Source organism: Odontesthes bonariensis, chromosome 13 (genome assembly GCF_027942865.1).
Source record: "Odontesthes bonariensis isolate fOdoBon6 chromosome 13, fOdoBon6.hap1, whole genome shotgun sequence".
Taxonomy (NCBI): domain Eukaryota; kingdom Metazoa; phylum Chordata; class Actinopteri; order Atheriniformes; family Atherinopsidae; genus Odontesthes; species Odontesthes bonariensis.
The window spans coordinates 29,757,327-29,767,770 of record NC_134518.1 but is presented as its reverse complement, the minus strand read 5'-3'; positions in this window follow the sequence as shown (position 1 = coordinate 29,767,770).

The window sequence follows — 10,444 nt, the reverse complement described above, 5'->3', positions numbered from 1 at the left end:
AAGCTGCGCTGCTGCGCTGGACATTACTTAACAGAGCTCTAACTGCGCAAGTGTAGATCTGTACACATGTCCGCTGTCAGTGCCACGCTTAAAATACAGGGCGGTGAGGTATAAGAGTCGTGGAGATTTCAGAGGTATGTCCTTAAACGCTTCTAAAGGACAATGACGGCGTTTGCTGTTGATCCACTGTGAGATACAATTTACCTTTTGATGTTACAGGATGTTACAGTACTGGGCAAAAGTATTGAGCCTCCCCTCATTTTTTTGTGTTTTGCTTCCACGGAGTGAGACTTTCTTATAATCTTTTAACCCATTTTCACAATTTTTTTGTCCAGTTCTGGCTACTTTCAGATGAATGTTTTTTTGTTTTGTTTGATAAGCCACTTCACACTGATCTATGAACCATTCAAGCAGAAAAATGGCTCCTAACTCAAGGAATGAACCAGTGTTGTGTCAACACATGACAGACAATTTAGCAAAGAACCTATTTTCAATTGAATCTTTGGGCATTTTGTTTAAGACGGCCCATCACAAAGATGCAATTTATTCCCAATTTTTCAGTTGCATGTAAAAAAATTCCATCCATCCATTTTCTATACCCGCTTAATCCAACTTCAGGGTCACAGGGGGGCTGGAGCCTATCTCAGCTGTCATTGGGCAAGAGGCAGCTACACCCAGGACCGTTCGCCAGTCCATCACAGGGCCACACAGAAACAAAAAGGACAAACAAACATCCACGCTCACACTCATTCCTCGGGACAATTTAGAAACACCAATTAACCTAACATGTATGTTTTGGGGCTGTGGGAGGAAGCCGGAGTACCTGGAGAGAACCCACGCATACACAGGGAGAACATGCAAACTCACACAGAAAGGCCCCAGCTGGGATTTGAACCAGGAACCGTCTTGCTGTGAGGCGATGGTGCTAACCACCATGTACAAAAATTGCAAAAAAATAATAGTTTAACAGACATACAGTAGCTTCTTCCTTTCTTTTTTCCACTATTGTTATTCTCAAAGAGCTTTTAGATGAAAACTTGACATATTTCAGCATGGTCTGCACTGTTCCGTTACAAATACAGAGGAAACGGGACATTTACCAGACTTGCGACTGGATAGTGTTGTGGTAAGATTGCAGCCCTTCATGTGGGTGACCGGAGTTTGAATCCTGACACCCCCCCCCCCCCCCGCATAAGAGGTACTACTTCCGGTAGGGGTCCTTAGGCAAAACCCCCTTCCGCTACCTGCCTACCTGGGATATGAGTAAGTCGGTTTGGATAAAAGCGTCTGCCAAATGCATAAACAATAAGTACAAAATAAGTAGTAGCAGGCCTAAAAACTACACGAACAGTACCGTCAGAAACAGGAAAATATCCAGCAAAGACCTGACACAGGACCTGAGGGATGCATCTGGTCCTAAAATAGATTAATTAACAAAAGGGCCAAAAGAAATGCTTGTATGGAAGGGGCTCCAACTCAGGTATGTAGCATGACAGCCCAAGGATCAATACCACTGGTAATCCTACTCCTTCTCCTTCCAAATGTGTTAGTGCAAGTTAAATGTGGCAAACGTGAATTTTGTTGCGGTCCCTCAAGATGAAAAACATACTGTAGGCTTCCATAGAGTTGTGCGAAGAAGAGAGCCCAAACATAGGCAGAGCTCTCAAGAAAGGCAGTTGTAAAATTAATGAATGAGAGGTTCTGTCAGATTTTGATCCACCACGCAATACTATCTGGCAATGGATTCATTTTAGCAGTTTAGCATGACAATGATTGCAAACACACTGCCAGCAGAGGAAAAGAAAAAACACATCAGTCATGGACTTGATTCCCCAGAGCCTTCACCTCATCCTTATGGAAGCGATGTGGGATCATCTTGAAAGCGAGAACAAAACAAAAGGCAGCCAACAACCAAACAAAAGCTTTTGAATGTAAGAAGCTTTCAAGAAGCCAGGAGAACCACCGCAGGGGGGTACTTCAAGAAACAACAAGAAACATTGTCTTAGGGTTAAAGCTATGTTAAAGAATAAAGGTGGTCATAGTGAATACAGACTATCAATCTTATTAGAATTGCACTAACTCTGTTTTAGCCTTCATACACTGTATTTCCATTTATAATGGCATATATCATTGCACACATTTCTTCAATAATCCATTAATGACATGTGAAAATTGTGTTTTCATTCAGCTTTGTTATCATTTCTATTCTCAGCTGCAACAGTAAAACCTGAAGACAAAGTAAGAGCTGTGACATATGACTAAGTCGTAGACTAGTCATATTCATAGATTGTATGTTCCTAACTTTTCAAAATTCACCAACGGAATGCTGACTTTATGCTTCTCTTGTGTGACGAGATCTGTTTTTGAAATGTATTGTGTCTTATTTAATTATGCTTTTATTTTGAAAGCACTGGTTAGCTGGGGCGCACTGGGAGAGTTTACTTAGATGGGTGAGTTTTCATTTCTTTCCTCATCTTTATTTCTCCAGTCGATCTTTGCGTTCAATCTGTCTGCTGCAGCCCTCATCTTATCACTTGTACCATCTCATCTTCACTTTTCTCCAGTCATGCCATTTTTTGACGTGGGCACCATCGAGTTAACTAATGAATTTAACTCATGAACAGGTTTGCGTCTGAGAAGGTTTTATTTATGATGATATCTGAGAGCACAACTCGTGCATTTTTAAATGAACTTTGTAGTCTCTGCATGTTATAACCTTTTTTATTATTATTCTAATTGTGATGCATTTTATTCAATGTGATGTGCATATACAAAAACTGCCTACCAGTGTGGTAATATGAAGTAGTTAATTGGTGTCTCTAGGAGTGAGTGTGATTGTGTGTGTGGTTGTTCGTCTCGTTTTTCTGTGTGGCCCTGTGATAGACTGGCGACCTGTCCAGGGTGTACCCTGCCTCTCGCCCGATGACTGCTGGGATAGGCTCCAGCCCCCCACCCCCGCGACCCGACCGACGGATGAAGCGGGTATAACAAATGGATGGATGGGTAGACTACAGAAGGGGGTGTCTACAAGACAAAGACAGCAGGTTCATCGTGTTTTCCTCAGTCTTGCTTTCTTCCACATATTCACCTGGCCCTATAGTTTCTAATTACCACACCTGCATTGCTCAAGTAATTTTCCCTCAGTGTACTCCTGGTTTTTCTTTGTACAGTGTCAAATCTATGTCTTCATGTCTGTTGTGTGTCTTTATGATTTGGATTTACACAGCTTGGCCAATCAATTAATCAAATTACTCTTATATGTTGTTGGACCTCATTTATTTTTGTTTACGTCATGCATTTGAAGTAATGCTAAGGAGAGCTTATGCAAAACTTTAGCATTTATTTCCATCCAAAGTAGCGTTATTTTTTGTGCCAAGATGTTGCATTGATGATGGGAGAGCTGTATGTGTGTAAATTCCTCTCTAAAACACCCCAAAGGATGGGTATGGTCAAATACTCCAGAAAATTACTTATTGATACACTCCTGTCATCATACTTAGCCACAGAAATCCCAGTAATGTCGAGTGCACAAACATAATTGAGCGTTGGTTTGAAAGTTGTAGCTGCAAGGAATTTTTTCGGAGTGAGATGGATGGACGGTTCATTGTTTCCTGTGCTAATGGAGATTAGAAAGGAAGCATTGGTGGTCCTTTTAAAATAATATTTTAGAGAACACAAACAACTCTGACCGTGGTTGCTACTCACATACTTCCCCATCATTTCTCTCAGTTTGGGACCTTTCTAAGCAAAACAAAAAAGCACTTTTTTTTGACGAGGCCCTGAATGAGTTTAAGGTCTGAACTGAAGTGAGTAATCAGTCTGTGAAATGATGTGTCATGCTCTCTGAACCTGAATACCTCTTTCACATTTTGAGCCAGATGAATCACAGCATTGTCATCTTGAAATATATTTGTACCATAAGTGTAAAAAAACCTATTGATGGAAAAATGTGGTCATTCAGTTTATCCAGGTTATCAGCTGACCTCATTTTGAGCACATAAAGATGCCACACCTAGGCCTGACCCCAGAACATTTGCTTTGTTTTCTTGGTGATTACTTTTTTTTTGCTACCCGAAGTCGACAGGCAGCATTATGTTTCTAGACTTCCTGCTATGGCAGCACCTGCTAATAAATGAAAGTCTATTTATGTCTTCGATGTGTTTGACTCCCTGGGCGTTTGAGGCTTCACATGTGTCCTCATCAACACAGCTCCACACAACCCACCTTAGAAACGGTGTCAGTACATATGCTGTCACTCGACCTAAATCTCACGGTGTTGGAAAGACAAAACCCTTCTTATGCCATTATAAGAGAATGAACGCTATTGTTTTGTTATATTATTTTGTAGCTTTTTTTCCTGATATCAGCCCACAACTAACCAGACTTAAGTTTATGTACTGAGCTGATTTTTCCTAACTTTGTGAATCTATGTGTCATAGATACATCATGTGATTAAATATGCAGTAAAATAATCAAAATCTTTAATAGATTAATTAACTTTTAGATTAAAAGTATTTACTTTTAAATAGCTAATCATTGTTTTGCTTGTAATTGTTGTATTAAACCTGAGCTGAACCATTGGGAATTATCAAATAAAAGGGACCCATTTGTAGAAAAGGCTACAGTTATAACATGTTTGTTACCATGATCGTGCTGAAAACCAAGCTTGTACGCTCATCGACTGATCAGTAAAAATTAACAGGTAACAGAGTTAAAGAGGGAGAGATACCCCCCTTCCTAATCACACAAAGATGGGAAATCATGTTGAAATGTAAATACAACTCATGAAGGAAATTTACTTTTTGAATCACAATTTGGCAAGCAAAGATATGGTTGAAACAAAAAAAAGCATGAAACTGACATTGTGTTGTAATTGAAATAACCAACTACACAATTACATTGTTTACACCTAAAACCACCACAAAAACAGAGTATCAGGGGTTTGGTACTAATAATTAGAAAGGTGGTCTCTTTGTATCTCTGACATCTTGGATAAGCTGTTTTCTTTGCTATTAAAGAATATACTAAGTTCTAAAGAAGTCTTTTCAGAAATAAGCTTGTTGATGCCTGAGTGAGTTTAAAAAGATATTTCAATTGTGTAAAATGAACCTTTCCTCTGTAAATGAAATCTTCTGCAGCGTAGAATTAAATCAGCAGCCATTTAATGCTAGACCAGCCAGGGGGTTGTTTCACTCACTCAGGAACCCATCATCTTACAACCGTCAATTCAGTAATGAATTCAGAATGTGTGCTTGAAGACAAACTGAGGCAATCTGGACCAAAGTTAATGTTAAACGTGGAAATGGACCATTCAGGATAATACTCCTTGAAACACCAGTAAATTCACCAAGAAATTGCTAAAAAAAAAGAAAAAAAAGAAAAAGGAATGAACAGCTAAAGCCCAGATTGACATCCCACTGAAAGTGTGAGTGAGAAATCTAGAGACGCTTTCTAGCGCTCTGCATTTTCTACATATTGTTCTGCTCCTAAAAAGCTATTGATTGTGGTTGTGTCAGTTACATGATCTTAATATGAACCACTGCTTCAAAGAGGAAGAAATGTAAAAAAAAAAAACAATCAATAATGCCAATCGGTTTCAGTCACAAAATCTGAATTTTGACTGAAAACGGAATGCATCAGCAGGACATATTGTCCACATTCTGCTCAAGAAAAATGCAAAAACTGCTTTCACCAGCAAATTTATTGGTAGACACAGTTAATACACTAAACTCAACAATGTCATGTTTGAATAAAATTGTTTCCATCAATACCAGTAAAAGCCTGCAGTTATTATGATTAAATCACAATTCCTTGTGAACTTGCCTTAGTGTCTTTTTAGTAATCAGAATGTAAAAGTGGTTCACAAATCATTGGTAAGATAATATCTTCTTTGTGTTGTGTTTATAGTACATTCAGATAGACACTTACAATGTTAAAAAAAAAACAACAACACATAAATCAATACTTCACTGACTAAAGTATGCAAAGCAGAGTTTACAATTATAATGAATTATACAGTATTGACTTTTGTGTAAATGCTCATTACCGTAGATCACAGTGTAAAATGTATTGTGATGTGAGGGTTGGTGGAATGAAACTTAAATTAAATGTAAAGTCCCAGACCAGCTGGACAATTTCTAGATAGGATGTAAAAATATATATACATATACATTAAAAGAAAAGACAATTAAAGATTGTTGCCTTCTTCATCATATCTGTTGAAATTATATTATATATTTAACTTACCAGGTTGATCTCATATGTAGTATATACAGTACTAATTATTAATTCATTATATGGTACAGTAATTCTTGGCAGCAGAGGCAACAACTGTAAGATAAGAATGGTTGGCATCATATCACCTTTAACAGACTGGAAAAATCCTATAACTTGAAATATATTCAAATTTGCTTATTGTTTCTTGAAAAAGGCATAAAATAAAGTTGATTCACCTTCTTCAGTAGTATGGTTTAACTGCTGATTGGACAAGAATGCGACTTAAATCTAATAATCATCTAATTGAGCATGAAATCTTTTTTTCTTTTTTTCCCCAAAATGAGTGCTTGCTTGATTTCTGATGCTTTAAAACCTCAAGATGTCAAACACAGTACAAAATATATCAAATGGAAACATGAAATCATGTGACAATGATATCACAACATTTGTAATACAGTCAAGAGCCACAAAAGTTTGACTTAAGAAAACAGTTAACATGTAACAGCTACAACAGAAACAGACACAAGCCCTACAAGACCACTGCAACTAAAAATCAGCGATCACTTTTAAAGATTATTAGGTGAGTTTCTTCTTAAATAATGCCCCAAATGGCCTTTCCATAATACATCCCACTAAGGGAGCTTTTCAGTTATAGTTAGAACAGCTTTCAGCCGGTCTGCCTGCCACAGGCTTATTTTCCTCTTTAGAGGCAAATAAACTAACAGTTGCTGCATTTTTAGCACTTGGACCATCTGCAGACAAAGATGCTATCAAAGACAAAAGGCAAGCTTTATTGACAGACGGAGATAAAAAATGCCTCTGGATTTATACAACCAATGAGAGAAACTCTACTGAACAACATGTTTCAATGCTGCTGTGACTGGTTGATCTGGACATGCCTGTAACTTGAAATACATTCATGCAGAGGCCTTTTAAAGCTGCAGTCTGCAAGATTTGTTGTTGTCATACGTAAAGTCCTACTTTTTGGCATTTTAAGAGTTTACATGATCTATCAGAACGCTTGAAGTTGAAAACGGTGACCTCTGTAGTCGCAAAATGCAAGAAATGCGTATTTTTTAACCGAAAAATAAAAAGTTATTCAACTTCCTGTCCCGCCCCTTCAAAACACATGAGAACTCGTGCACATCTACGTGCACACCAGTTGCGCCCACACGACTCCTCATTCATCAACTCACCTGTCATTTGCGATCATGGAAGACACAGTAAGTAGACTAGCCCATAATGAAGTTCAATAGTCTAGATAAATAAGCGTGGGGACGAGCCTACCTTGTATCGCGCGTGCACAATCGGTGATTGACAGGCAGCAGAGCCCAGCTCGTAAACCCGATTGGTTACCTTTTACCGGTCCGGTCTGCAATTTTGTAAACAAACCTGCTGGCTTTGGAGGGACCTAGCAGGACATATAGGGGACCTAGAGAACTATTTTTTTTTTGTATTGGGGTATTTAATGTACTACTTTCAGAATCCCCGGACAGTTCCAGGCATTATGCTTGAAAAAGAGTTGCAGACTGCAGCTTTAAACCTCTGTGTCTGGAGGATTTCATGAAGAGTATTGAGCTGAATTAAATGGTGAAGATGTGAAGCCATTTAAAGTTTATTTTGGATTCAAATCATAAATACACAAATTAATATAATGAATATCGTTATAAACACACCATCCTTCAGATTTAGTTTGGACAAACTAGATTTGGTGTGGACAACCCTTTCTGAATAGTCTCCCCTGGATTAATACAGAAAAAAAGACAAGGCTATAAATTTTGCATGTTTTAAACACACACACACACACACCTAAGAGGCTCCAGCAGTGCTGATGGCTCAATGTGGCTTTACTCAGGCACGGTGGTTCTTTAAATGAAATGCTACAATCAGCATGGAAGCATTTCCCAAAACATCGTGCTCTGATTTCATGGAAATCCATCCAGTATTTGTCAAGATGTTAAACTAGGAGTGAAAAATGTCAACATGTTGATGGCACCACAATAAAAGTCAAAAAGGACCACCAACATCAGTACTCTTCATCTTCAGGAAACCATTGGCGATGTTGAGATAATGTTATTCATGTTGGACTAAAGTGGTGTTCCCTAAAGTGGTGTTCCCATTGAAGAAAATCACCATTATAAGAGCCAAGCTGGAGTTTAAAATGAATAAAAAGGCTTTACTGCATACATGGTGTGAAAATGTGTTACTATCTGGGCCTGGCTTCAGGAGGTTTGCCTTAAAGCCACAGTTCCACAATTCCTCTGCATGTAACCTTTAACGCCTTTGAAGCCAGGCTGGCTGTCTTTGACAAAGTCTGCAACTGGAAGCAGGGAAAGCTTTGTTTAAAAAAAATGTTCACATAAATAAAGCCATGTAGTTAAAGCAACTTAATGAAAGTCTATGAAAGCGTATGGATTATCATCAAACTCACTTTTGGACCAACATCAACTCCATTCCTGCCTGAATAAACCTCATGAGCGTAAAGCCTTGGCAGATAGTACTGTACACACTTGGATTAATTGGATCTGACGCCTCAAAACAAAGAGGTTTATATGCATCTCACATTATCTGTGACGAATCCTCCTCACTGCCTCCAGGAAAACTCTCTTCATAAAAGAGTTGGCATAAATACTCACTTCAATCTATTTGAATTCCCATTCAAACAAGACACTGAGAAGCCATATATATTGTAACTGGACCTCATTATAATACTTCTCGACTCTGTAACTGCTCCCTGTCATTATTTAAGTAATTGAATGAATTTGCGTAGGACAGTGTCAATTCGATTAATTACAAAGTCTAGAAATGATTGCAATAACTATTTGTTCCAGAATATAAATGTATCAAAACTTGCTTTTATACACACAACCAGTGTTAGGCACAAGTGACGCTGTATGATTTAATTACAAAATGACCATACACATATTTCTTGGATGTATTGACTTATTAAAATGAACTGATGAGCAAGAATGTTAGTTTAATCATAATCTAATTTCATAAATGAAGGGGAAAAAAAAAAAGAAAAAATAGAAGAAAAAAATAGAACTCCCAATTCAGTTTATGAGATAAACAAAACTAAAGCCGTTACTGAGAGTTAAAAAAAAAAAAATCTTCAGCCTTGGACAAGAGGACACAAGAATGAGAGAAAAAAAAAGCAATTTTGATCACTAGACTAGGAGACGTTTCAACCGAGTAAAAGCTAAAAAGCTACAGTATGTCAAAACATGAGAGAAAGCATTAGGAAAAAGTATGGAATTTTAGGCACATTATAATTACTCTGCCTACTTTGATATTTTTCTTTGTCGCACAGATTGATTACACCCTAGAATCAAATGATAAATTGCAGGAGAGGAAAACATCTGAAGAGGATAATTATTGTGCGACACATACCATGCCTACGCACTGAGTCATCTCACTCCTGAGAGCAGCGGCTGCAGTCAACAAATATGCGCCACGAGAACCAGAGGCTACAACAGGGACTGGATTCTACTTCTGAATCACAGCACTGCATCAAAATGAAAAACAGTGACAGTGAACAGAAATACCTCTGTGAAGCTTTTAAGCCGTTCAACAAATACTTAGTTACTCATTTAGTTGTGAAAACTGTGCATTAACAATTCTCACCAGACTGTAACAATTACCAACATTTTTTTCTTTAGTTTCCATAAATAGTGGAAGATCTCATAGCTTATCTCTATCCGAAATAAGCCATTTTATTATTTTTGTTTGTAGGAATTGTATATGAGCAAATGGAACTGGTTCCAAGGCTCAGTTTAGTGTTGGCTTAGAAAGTGGTTATGGGCTGGGTTAGAGGCTGATTAGGATTAGGAGTGTTGATGGTTTATGTTTTTTTTTTACTATCATTGACGTTGTACAGTGGCTGCCTTGTTTTGTGTTGATAATGCTAGAAGGATGATGAAATGGAGACACAGTGTAGTGAGGAACTCCTAACAGCTGGCGGGAGAAAGACACTAAATATATGTGACACTGGGTAGCTCCTCCCCTACAATGTATCTTGAATGAGGGAGATGGAGAAGAAAGAAAAAATAAAGATGAACTTAAATATCCAGAGGAGCAGTGGCAAAGTGTGGAGATAACCGAGAACAGGTTCTTCATCTGTACCATGCAAGATCCAATTTAGTGTAGGAGTAAAGGGTAGAGAGTCTGGATGGAGCTCAAAGATAGGGCTACACTACTTCAATTGTTTAATAATCCCAAGAGAAGACCA